Consider the following 13,485-nt stretch of genomic DNA (forward strand, 5'->3'; position numbering starts at 1 on the left):
AAGAAATATGAAGCCATATTGCTTAAAGGTCAGCATTCTACACCCAAACATAAGGGCTTCCTGTAAGCCTTAGTTTCCTATATCATTCTCTGTATTTGGACAAAATTAAAGTATGTCATTCTAGAACCCTGTTATTAGACTATGGCTCTTTCAAAGTCTCTTGGTGAGTTTATTTATAAGTATATAAACACACACACATATATATAAACCCATGTATTTATAGGTTTTCTAATCATCAATCAATCAATAAAGTGTTTTGACAGTTTGCAATGACCATTCATTTAGGTGTCTTCCAAGTGCCTCTTCTCTGCCTACTCCATTCACAGAAGAGGATCTGACTGGTAATACCCGATTGGACACTGATGTGGGTACCTGACTGAAAATCGTCCAATCAGAACCTTGCTTTGAGACTTAACCAAGAGACAATATGGAGAAGGGAACTGACACGTGCTCTTTGTGGAACTTGAGAAAAAGCCCATGAATTTGGAGCAGCTCTGTTTCCAGTCTTTCTAATGCTTCATTGTTGAAGTCTCTACTGATGTCTTAGAATCTATCCAATATACTTTTGTATATTCTTAATTCTTAACTTTTTATTCTGATTTCCATTGTATAAAATTCAAAAGAAACTTAATACCTAGAGTGAAATACTTTCAGAACTGGTATCAAATATAGACAGATATTTCTAGTGGAAATGGTAATTAAGAGTAAAACAAATGTAACTTGGGAGCGTGCAAAGAAAGCTTGCACATTAATAAAACCCTTCACAAAACTCATCTCAGAATGCCAAGCAACACTTGACTCATGAACACAGAATTAGATTTCTGTTTGTCTTTCTCCTCCCAGAGGACTGATATTTTTGGTAGTAGGATTTCTTGTATCTTTCCATCTTATTACCTCCTTCCTCAAAGGGAAACTTCTAAACTTGGATGGTGTAGAACAAATCTGCTGTGGTTTTATTTAAAAAGGTAGAAGGGTGGTGTGCCATTAGAGGAATCTGGAAAACTGGAAGGACAGGATAATGTGGGTCCTTACAGGTTAGGCTGAATGACCAGAAATAACATGTGAATTGAGACAAAACAGTTTAGCCAAGGGTGTTGCTGAGTTCCCCCGGTAACTGGAGTTCTAGCAAGGCTGCAACATTACTGTCCTGTAGCTTGAAAGCTTATGAAAAGAGCAGAGTCCAGTTCTGTGAGTGGTACCAAGGGGGTTTCTACTCACCCATTACAGTGTTTCTGTTCATTTACTATACGAAAATACTTTTGTGTTATGGTTGACTGGTTTTGTGTTCTAGTTTACTTAAGAATAATTTGATATGCTCATAGAAGTGGGCGAAGGAAGCTCTTTTAAAGATAAGATTCAGCAAGAGGGGGCTAGTAGTATTCCTTCATTTGTTCATTCATTCAAAAATACTTACTATGCTGCCAGCATCCTGCTGGAAAGTGATTTTGTAGATGTTTTAAGGATGAGGTTCCTGCTTATAATAATCATGCTCTGGTAGAGAAGCAAACATTAAACAAAAAGCCATACAAAATGGGTGAATGTAATAACCATATTTTCATGTGAAACCTTCATAAGAGTGTATGTCAAAAATACCTTAATTTTAAAAAGCCATATAAACATATGATTACAAATTGTGACAAATAAACTGAAGAAAAAGTCATGATATGTACTTTTTATGATATGAGAACTGACAGGGATTTAATTTAATTAGTAAAGATGATCAGGGTAATCCTCTCTGAGGAAGACTTATTTGAGTCTGGAAGATCAGCTGTGCCTTAGCCAAGAAAAGGGGAAGGGAGAGGTGGAGCCAGGGAAAGGGCATTCCAGAAAAAAATGGAAAGTGTGTGCAAAGGTCTTATGGCAGGAAAGAACTTAGTGCCTCTGAACAAATGAAAGGGTCCAGGGTGCCTGGGGCATAAGGAGGCAGGGGAGGCATGCTATTACAGTATGAAAAACTGGAAAGGATAAGATGACAAAGTGACAAAAGTCCTGAGAGGCTAAGTCATGGATTGGGGTTTCATTTTTGTTGCAATAGGAAGCCATTGAAGGGGGGAGGGTGATAGAAATATCATTTAAATGTTGTGAAAACTACTTCGACTGCTGTGTTGAGAAGGCTGTTGCAGTAGGTCAAAGAGTAGAAGCAGGGAGATCAGTCTGAAGGTCAGTAGAAGCAGAATCTAGTGGAAAGATGAGAAGCAACCAATGGAGCAAGGTGACGGCAAAATGATACATGAGTTTTAAAGTTAATGTGCTTTAAATCTGCTACAGTCATATATATTTATGTATATGTGTGTTTGCATGTATGTTTGTATCATATCTTTATCCATTCATCCATCAATGGACATATTGGTGGTTTCTATATTGGCTATTGTGAATAATGCTGCAAAGAATAGAGGTGCAGATATCTTTCCAAAATAGTGTTTTAATTTTCTTTGGTAAATACCCATATATTTAGTTATATATAATGTGATGCAGACCCATTTGCTTACATTTGCTTTCATTGCCATTGCCTCTGGAGCCAGATCCAGCTTCACAGATCAAAGCAACAGAACAGAGATCCCAGAAAGAAACCCATGTGTATACAGTCAATTAATTTATGATAAAGGAGGAAAGACTACCCACTGGGGAGAGGACAGTATCTTCAATAAATAGTGTTGGTAAAACTGGATAACTACCTGCAAAAGAATAAAACTAGACCACTATCTACACAACGCCACACACAAAATTTACCTCAGAAGAAAACTTGAATGTAAGGCTAGAAACCGTAAGACTCCTAGAAAAAAACAGGCAGTAAACTCTTTGACATCCACTCTTGGTGGTATTTTTTTGGATCTTGAGCCCTTCCCTTCTTGGACATTGCATGGGATTTAAGAACAACAATTTTGGACATGCTCTCCCAAGGGATCCATTTGCCTTAAATACATTGACTTCATGTCTCCCCTCTAAGACTAAGAAAAATTTAGCTTTCCCATCATCAATTTTGAGATTCATCACAGGCCTGCCATGCTACCTACTCTCTTCACCTAGTCACCCTTTAATTTCTTCTTCTTCATCCTTCTCTTCATACGAAAACATTCAGGATTTATGCCTTCACTGTACCTGTTATTTATGCATATATTTCATTGCTCACTTCATTGTACTTACTATTAAGTTTTTATTTTGTTTTTATGTTTATCATTAAACCAATAAATATTGTTAGGTTAATGAAACATGTTCTCCTTTTGTGGGGGAATCATCCTCCATCCTGCACTACTGGGACACACACAGTCGAGACTAGTCCTCTGCCCTAACTCAATTCCAGAGAATGTGGCTGTCTGGTCGTATGTGAGAGCGATGTGCATTCGCTGTGTGGAAATGCATGACTACAAGTCTGTGTGTGTGTGTGTGTCTGTCAATGGCAACTGCTTCCAAGGCCAACACCTAAAGCACGACGGAATCAATATGCAGCAGAGTCATTTCATTGGCAGTTGAAATGAACCTGCAGGAATCTTGCTGTCACTTACACATTCTTGGATGCCTGCAACTGTGAAATCACCCACCCACCTGCATAACTCAAGGGAAATAATTCCCTCAGTTTTGGAATACATCCCCCTCACAGTGGGTCAGATAATAAGCCTGAAGAGGACACAGTGATGGGTAATGACAGATTGAGAGCCAACCCCAAGTGATATTTACAGGACCTTTAGTGGGCAGAGTATGATTACAGGCTTCAGACTTACGGGTTGCTCTTGATGATTCAATTTTTGGCCGTCTCCTATCTCCTTCCTTTGTCTCACCTCATCTAACAACAAAATCCTTTATATTTGAATAATTAAAGAATGAGATGGTCTGGTTCATCAAATATCATCTGCTTCCTGGGTACTGCCCCAATAGTTAAATAGTTCATTTTGATTCACAGGTATTTTCCATTTTACTGTAAATCTTTGGAAATACATACTTGGGTGAATTACAAAGATATTCAAGGTCTTGCAATGACAGAGGCATTATTATTAGGAAAACCAATTCTCCATGTAAAATATTATACATATAGAAAACAAGCTGAAACTACTCTAACCACACCACATACCTTAGAAATTGTTAATCTGGAAATATATCTTATTATTTTTATTTACTTTGTCACACACAGAGAACTACGAATGAACCTTCTTTCTGGGCAATTCAATTGATATTTCTTGTTTGGTAATCATATAAAATGGCAGTTTATTTTCAATTAAGTGGCTTTTCTGTGACAATAACAAGCCTATCGATGCTTTGTAATTTTCAACCAAAGTGTTCTCATCAAAAGAGACCATTGTCCAGAATAGGGAATTGTTGTCCCTCCCTGAGATGCTCTCAGCTTTTGTCGGAAATGTGCTCCTCCAAACACTGACCCAGCTCAACCCCACTTAGTTTCTCAGAGAAGATGAGCTCATATCCTGGTGGTGGCCCTCAGCACAGTGCCAGTAATCTGCCCAGTGCTTGTGGATAAAATGAAGCTCAGAATTTCAGACTGTACAGCTAGCTAACAGAGGAGAGTACTGTCTGTGGGGGGAACACTACATGATTCATATTTTCATTGAAAAATTAAAGTCATATTTCTTTGATGTGTCAACAATGAGGACTGAAAGGAGATTGCAGTCTTTGTGCTCAACTGGAGGGAGAGAGCAAGACAGAGAGCAGGAGAGCGAACGACAGGCTTCTCTTGGCTCAGGCGGGGAAAACAGCAGACCCAGAAAATATACCCAAGCGCACAGTCCTTGGAACATAATTGCATAACCTAATGATGTGAGAGAAGCAATCACAGGAGGAAAATGTGAACAGAAATAAGTATTCTTGGATAGCGAGGAAAACAAATGAACTAAGAGTACTGAAGGCATCTGAACATTCGCGTGAGGCAGGAAAACAAGGACACACATTGAGTGAGAGAAGCGGCAGGAAGAGGAAAACCCTGTTCCCGAAATAATTTGGGGCCCTGCCTGGAGTGCTGTATGAAGACTCTTATCTCCTCTTCCCTTCCTCTGTCGTCACCCTGCTGTTATCTTTTCAGCATCATGACAAAGATATAAATCTCAGTTTACCCCTATACCAAACATATATCACACCTGCCAAAACAAGAGGTGAAAAAATGAGCTCTGTGTACAAAACAGTTTCCCTAAATCTATTAAGAACAGATAATACAATTCTATGGTCCCTGAAGGGAACTGGTGGCTGGTGATAGGTGGTAGATGGCTCTCCTCTAAAAGAGGGGAGAAGTGTAGGCAGGAGGCTAGAAGGAGGGAAGGAGATGATTCATCCTTGTCCTCTTTAGGGGAGTAGCTCTCTAAATGATCTCAGTTTCACTGACCCACAGTTTAGGGTTCTGGCAATGTCAGGTGGTAATTCCTTTAGGAGTTGAATCACAATACTTTATGCCCCTCATGACCTGGTTTCCTTACCAGGCTTCTTGAGGCTTCAGTGGACGTGTTACTGAATGGTCTGGGTCCCCTTGTCTGTGATTTGTACTCAAGCCAAAGCTGGGAAAGAATCTTGGAGGGGCTCAAGGGAAACCAGCTCCACCTACTCCTGAATCAATGATCACAGGCTGAGAGAAAGAGGAACTCACTGTTCCCTCCGGCCCACACAGAATTCCCAGCATTTCACGAAGAACTCCAAGAGGCTTCAGGGCCGCCACTGCCCTGCTCCAAGACAATGCACACTGTCTGTAAGAAGCCTCTTCCAACTCTCAGGATAATGACCATAAGTGGGCAATCTGAATCTTGCCAGAGAGACAACAGAACTGGGAAAATGGATCAGGCCAAACACAAAAGTTGCAACTACACTGGTGAATCTGAAGTCACTCTATAGAACACTAGTTTCTCCAAGTTCAGTCAAGTGCAATTTCTATGCTGAGGACTCAGTTATTTAAAAAAAAAGAATGGTGCTGAGAATGACTGGATGCCCTAGCACATCATAGCATATAGAGCTGTTCTTACTGAAATCTGAAAACACTCGTATTAAATGGAGTTTTATGAAGAATATCTGGCAAGGCTCCCTCCGTTGCTTTTCAGGAAGCACAACAAAATGGTGTTGCGGGGGAGGCATCCCAAATCACAGACTATCACACTGACAGCCCTGGCAGGATTGGCTTGCAAAGACCTCATTGAACGTGACAGGCTGGAGGTACGGGTGATATAATGAGGCACATACGCAGTATTTTTAAGGGTGCTAGCAGCTATTTCATGGTTCTTTCCCCTTAGGCAAGTAAGCTTCCAAATTCATCTGTCTATTTTCATATATTTTCTTTTTTTTCATTGTTCTCCCCCCTTTATCTAATGCACTGACGTTCAGTGAGTTGTGCGAGATTTCAAATGTGTATTCAGGAAATAAAAGATCCTCAGACTTCTTGGTCATCTGAATTAAAAGGGAACAATGTACTAGAGGATATATGATCAAAATGGTTGTTTCCTAAAAATAGTCTCATGTAAGATGTATGGCTTGCTTTATTCGGGAATTATATTTCATTTGAAATCATCAATGCTGTCTTGCATCAACATTTTAAAATTCTTTTAATTAATATAACAAGTCATCAAAGTTCAAGTAAGACAAGTACACATGATATTTCTTATTGTAGAAAGAGGCAATAGAGAATAAGACTGAAGCTGCAAACAGTAAGGACGGTGTGGACTGAACTGGGATTATATAATTGAGATGTCCTAGTTTTCTGCAGAGGCCGACCTCAATTACACACAGGATGAAGTATCAGAGTTTGCAGTTTCCCTGATGCACAATTAAGAAATGTTTTTTAACTTAAATGTAGAAAATTTTATGCCTATATATGCCAAGGGAAACAGATAAGCCATGAAGTTTATCTTTTTTCTTTTGCAATCTTTTAAACATATTTAACCACACAGTTTTGTGGCTTAAAAAACTAGTCTTAGTGGTAAAATGATACTGCAAGAGACTGTAACTCTTTTTTCCAAGTAAAGCCTTTAGTCATCTAAACGACCCCAATGGATCAACCACAGAGCCATTTTCTCTGTGCAAGAGCTGGTAGTTGAAAGAGACTGGTCATCCATGTGGCATTTTAGGTACTCCTAGACTTTGTGGGGAGAAAAAAAGGACTTAGTACAATGGGCAAGAAATTTTGAGTCTGTAGATCCAAGTGGGCAGTCCATTTCCTGCCCTTTTCAGTTTCTCTAGCTATAAAAGAAGGGTCATAATCCCTTTCTCACAGGTGCCGACTGAGCATCTTTCTGAGAGATCCTCTCTGTGTTTTTCAGTTTCTGTCTCTTCTCTTCTTTGTCCTCCTTCTCCTATTGTTGATCTTGCCCTCTCAATTGCTCTTTCATTCACCTTGGGACCCGTATTTCTGAGGGCAGCAAGGGGTTCATGATGGGAAACACTCGGTCGTGGCCCCCTGGTCCAGGAAAGTGGACCTCCAGTGAGTGTGTGCAGATAGGTGGGATAGGAGAACAAACGCAGAAGAGCAGGTGATGTTCCTGAGGAAATCCTTCTGTTCATACATGCCCAGATCCTTGGTGTCTCCCTCAACCTGGCCCCATGGTGAGCCTGATTGCTCTATTCACCTGGGGTTCTGGCAGGACCTATCTTTACTACCTCTGGAACGATCTGTGCTGTCTTTTTGAGGATTCCCTAGAAAAGGCTGAATGCAGACAGCGATACTTTATAGGAATATTTTACCATCTACCCTTTTCTCTGGAGTGCAAGAGACACAGTCATCATTGCAATGCACATGATGTTTCTTATTAGTCATGATGTAATTGTCCTAGGGAAAAACAATCAGATCAGCATCATCATTGCTAACATTCTACTAAATCCTAGGCACAGTGCTAAGTACAAAACATCTAATGTATTATTTAATACATCAACATTAAGAGACAAGGAGCATTATCATTCCCGTATCACAGCTGGGGAAGGCTACATTGTTCCCCAGCTCACACAGGCAGAATGTGATCCCAGGCTCCTTAAACCACTGTGCTCTTAGCAAACATGGGCTTCTCTTTCATGCAGAGGCATCATCCTTCTCACTGCCCACTTCCAGGCTATAGCAGTTCTAATTCATACTGAACTGCTGCCAGACGGTTCACATTACCTAAGGCATCTAGCTGGCTGGGGTGCCTGTTTGCAGTCTCTAATTTCAGTGATGCACACTTCCTCTCGTTTCCAGCTTTGCTGTCTGTCCTAAAGCTTGCCCTTTTGTTATTCCACTTTCCCGCACCTTGCCTGCCCCTCTGGCCCTGAGAAGTCATCTAAGTTTTGCTTTGCCTCCTTTCTCCAGCCGGGATATTCTGGCAATGCCTTTGTTTCTGCTGGCTCCCCCTCTCACCCATCTTCCCATTCCATTCTTTATGACTAGTCTCATGACATTCTCCACAGTAACAATTAAAGGCTGGAAAAGCACTTAACCAATGACAAAGTACTGTAAGAATGCTAGTTACTAATAATTAATTAAGATGTCATTATTCTGAGAAGCAGTGTAGTATGGAACACAATCAGGATGTGTAACTGCTGTTAGCCAAACTAAGTTTACTCTGGTATCACCACCTCCTGAGTGCTTGTACTAAAGTACATGGCCCTATGTTTCTGAGCATCAGTTTTCTTATATTGAAAATGAAGCTAATAATGCTTACTTCCCAGCATGGTTGCAAAGATTCGATTTGATATGTGATACTATTAATAATCACTGTTTACTAGTCTTCTAAAGAGCTAACACTGTGCAATGGACTATGTGTTGAAGCCCTAACCCCCAGTTTGATGTAGTTGGAGATAAGGCCTTTAAAGAGGTAGTTAAGGTTAAATAAGGCCGTAAGGGTAGAGCCCTAACCCAATAGAATTAGTGTCCTTATAGGAAGAGACTGTGTGCTGCACACAAAGAAGAGGTCACTGATCTCACAGCAAGCTGGCAGCCCTCCGAAAGCCAGGGAGAGACTTCACGAGAAGTCAGATCCACAAGTACATTGATCTTGGACTCCTCAGCTTCCAGAACTGTGAGAAAATAAATTTCTGTCTTTGAAACCACCCAGTCTATATATTTTATGGCAGCTGGAAGAGACTAATACCAAACTGAAATAATGTTACCTTATATAGAGATAAAAGTTAGAGCCTGTAATTATCCTAGTTTACAAAAAAACCCAAGAACCTCAGGGAGATTAAGTGAAACGTTGAAGTCTCCATGAAGTGGCACACAGGGACTTGAACTTAGTGCGGTCTGCTCAACACAAGGCTTAGTCACCATACCAGTTTATTCCCTGTATCTACTAAAATGCAGTGCCCTGTTCAAAGGTCGTTCAAAGGTTCTTCCATTCCCCATAATATTTGGCTCAATTAAGTCTGCTAACCTTTTACAAGAACTAATTGCTGTCATTTTATCGATGTAATTCCAAGGTTTCCTATAAGAAATCTTTACCTCTTCTTGCGTACTCCACCCAAATGTTATTTATGTTGAAAATATTGAGAAGTATAGACTTTTCTTTCTTACGAACACTTTTAAAAATATTTATGAAAGTAAAATTATGAATAATTTCTATAAATTCTACAGTTTTCCTAGGGAGGCTGTGTTAAGAAATTTTATCTACTACTATTACTTTTTAGCATTTTTTTCATCTATGATTTGATAGTGTGATTAATCTGCCAATGCGTGAATCATAGTTACTTTAATACATAGTGTAAATTAACAAAATAAAACTTAGTGTAAATAAACACAGTGTACTGAATTCTGGACATTGCCCAGATTGGCTGGTGCTCTTTGAAATACATATTCCCATCAGATAACTCAGACCAGCAGCACTCAACAAATATTCTGAAATGAGATTTATTGGTAATTTGCATACCTATAAATATAATCTTTAAGAATATATGTTGCATCTGTTTTGTAAAGAGAATTAAAGGAAAGTAATTTATAATAATATAATAGATATTTCAATGTAATTTCTGGAAAACAAGATGAAACAGATGTTTCCTCCTCTACATAGAATTGCCATGACTTTGACAGAAACAAATGCATTGAACTGAAAAGCCAAATATCATGAGTATCATCAGTGATGGAATTTTCTAAAATAATGAAAAACACTTAGTAAAGTTCCAAAATATAGAAGAGTAAAGGTACAAGGTACCTTGTTATTTAATTAGCAAACAATGTAAGCCGTTTGCTCCCATCCTCTGCCTAACCCTCTTCTCAACTGAGGGTGAGCTGACTTTCTTAACCATGTCGGTGGGTGAAGACATAGACATGCAAGAGCAAAGCCAAGCAGCAGGCAACTTTATTTAGAGAAACAACAGGAAAGAGGTGAATTATTGCTGCTGCTGTTTTGGAAGTTTCAGCCAGCCACAGGACCCAGAATTGTCCCCAGCAGTATTGAGCTGCCTCAAATTGTCTCCCACAATACAACTGCCTGAAGGTAGTGCCATACCACACCTGGATCTGGACATATTTGGAGTGTGGCTCTTGCATTTGAGTCACTGGAACCATTATTCTTGGGTGGCTGCTCAGGTTTACCTTGGTCATTTCCTTAATCTACAGTAACATCACTCAGCCTTGTATGCACTATTTGGATTTTTTAGAACCCACTTAACAAGTTATTGTGGAGCTTCATGTAAAATCTCTTAATTTATGTGTTAGTTTCATTCTTAGAAAATTCAGTGGGTATTAAAATAATGCAAAACTTTGTGATATGTGTCAACTGGAATTAGGTTCTAACTTCAGATAATTTTTAAGAATTCATTTCCCACATGATACCCAGCAGAGATCACAAAAATTCCTGTGCAACCCAGAATAATTCTTTACTGGGTGGAATTATTCCCATATATTGCTAGATATGTACAATCCCTGGTTGGCACAGCTAAATCCCAGTAACTTTTTCCTCCAAATCCCTACCTCTCACACTGCTTCTATTAATTAAAATACTTCCTAGAATACAGTATTCTGAGAACCACTAGTAGAAGTTAAAAACAGGTTTTGCTATTAAGAAGTGCTGAGTTCCAATTTTAACTTGGACTTTGGACAAGTTATTCAAAGTTAAGACTGGCTGAAAGTTCAACTCTATCAAAAGTCCCCTGAAATGCTTGAAATACTTGAACCAAATACAAACTCACTCTACCTAGAGGATGAGTCATTTTTAATATTGCAAATTTCGTGACTATCCATTACGCTCTAGAGCTTTAACGGACGTTGGTGGGTGGGTAATGAAGCACAGGACAATATATCCTTGTCTCTGGGAACAAGCAGGAATAGTGAGAGAAAGACATGGAAATCTAACATGCAAATTGGAAAAATGTTTTGTTAGTCTACAGTTGCCAGATAAAAATAAAATTCAAGATACCCAGTTAAACTTAAATTTCAGATCAATCAAAAATTTCTTTGTTTAAGTATAGCCCATCCATTGGAGTGCATTTGAACTTTGTGGGCATTTCTAATGTATGGAATGCTTATACTGAAAAAAATTTGTAATTTATCTAAAATTCAAAGTAGTTGGGTCTTCTGTACCTTAACTGGCAACCTTATATGCATTGCTGAAATCATCATATTAACTCATACCCATGTTTAGCTGGAATACTTCAAAATAATTCAATCATTAGCATATATAGAATTTTAAAGCCTAATATATAGATGAGTGCTTATAATAAAGTAAATGGTCCATTTATAAATAAGCCAGTGCACTGAGCACTTGACAGACAGAAAAACTGGACATGAAGTTTAAAAAGACATTATTTTATTTAAAACATTTATTTTTTAAAATCTAAACTGTGTTTCTTAATCTTGGGACCTAAGGCTAGATTTCATGATCCCTTTGAGGTAGTAAACAAAATTTTGTGTATCTCTGTACTTTTCTGGAAAAAGAGACTATAGCACTAGTTAGATTCTCAAAAATCATATAAACCAAAACATGTTAAGAATAACCAAACTCAAAACAAATTTCAAAACAACTCAGGGAATAAACCAAGAAGCTCTCATTCTCTTTCCCAAACATGTATTTTCCAAGAATTTCACTCCTTCTGCTGAAAGTCTTCATTCTAGAGAGAGGTCATTCAAGTGACATAAGTCCTTATAACCTCCAATCATTCAACAGTGTAAATAACAGATAGCATTTTCAACATGACTAAACACTTTTCCCTTAAATATCCTTTTCTTATCTCTATGCTAAATGAAATAAAATGGAAAAACACTACAAATTGATGAATGATTTTATTGTTCAAGCATTATACCATACATACCTCTTAAGCTTTTACCACCCCTGTCCTCAAATACATTTTCCTTTTTTATTTTTTAAGGGGCAGCATTACTACTGTTTATCAATCAACATATCTAGTCTGTCAGGGTGCAATGCTCTCGGCAGGATCACCATCACTCCTAGGTACTCCAGTAATAACAATTTTTTTCACAAAAATCCTATCATCACTAGTGTGCGTGCTGCGGGGCAGGGGGTGTGCTTCAGGCCTGGCAGCCCTACGGGTACCACTGGTTTTTGCGCCATGAGTTCTTCGGCACCGGATATGACCTGCCAGCCTCTACATTCTCTCCTGATGGAAGAGTTTTTCAAGTTGAGTATGCGATGAAGGCTGTGGAAAACAGTAGCTATTGGAATCAGATGTAAAGATGGTGTCATCTTTGGGGTAGAAAAATTAGTCCTTTCTAAGCTTTATGAAGAAGGTTCCAATAAACGACTTTTTAATGTTGCTCAGCATGTTGGAATGGCAGTAGCAGGTTCATTGGCAGGTGCTCTATCTTTAGCAGACATTGCAAGAGAAGAAGCTTCCAACTTTAGATCTAACTTTGGCTATAACATTCCACTAAAACACCTTGCAGACAGAGTGGCCATGTACGTTCATGCATATACACTCTGCAGTGCTGTTAGACCTTTTGGCTGCAGTTTCATGTTAGGGTCTTACAGTGTGAATGACTGTGCACAGCTCTGCCTGACTGACCCATCAGGAGTTCGTATGGTTATTGGGGCTGTGCCATTGGCAAAGCTAGGCAAGCTACAAAGACAGAAATAGAAAAGCTTCAGATGAAAGAAATGACCTGCCGTGATGTTGTTAAAGAAGTTACAAAAATAATTTACATAGTACATGATGAAGTTAAGGATAAAGCTTTTGAACTAGAGCTCAGTTGGGTTGGTGAAATAACTAAAGGAAGACAGAAAATTGTTCCAAAGGATATCAGGGAAGAAGCAGAGAAATATGCCAAAGAATCCTTGAAGGAAGAAGATGAATCAGATGATAACAACATGTAACCTACACTTCAGCATCAGTTTTAAATTTCTAATACAGTCCCATGTAACTGTTTAGCTCTGAGGATTATGACATACCACTGACCAGTTTTCAATAAATTTTTGTCTTGAAAAAAAAAATCCTATTGGCCTAGTCATGTGTTAATTTCATTCACTTGAAAAAATGGGACTAATGTTGCTTATTCTGAAGATGTCTAGTCAGTTCAGGCTGCTATAACAGAGTACTATAGACTGGGCAGCTTCAACAACAGAAATGTCTTTCTGACAGTTCTAGAGGACT

The 13,485-nt window shown here is 38.8% G+C and overlaps 1 pseudogene; it reads left to right on the forward strand.

Annotated features, from left to right (window-relative positions):
* Positions 1–6,039: 6,039 nt before the first annotated feature.
* Positions 6,040–13,217, forward strand: LOC108406444 (proteasome subunit alpha type-3 pseudogene; annotated as a pseudogene).
* Positions 13,218–13,485: the final 268 nt, after the last annotated feature.

The sequence above is a fragment of the Manis javanica genome, chromosome 7 (assembly GCF_040802235.1).
Source record: "Manis javanica isolate MJ-LG chromosome 7, MJ_LKY, whole genome shotgun sequence".
NCBI lineage: Eukaryota > Metazoa > Chordata > Mammalia > Pholidota > Manidae > Manis > Manis javanica.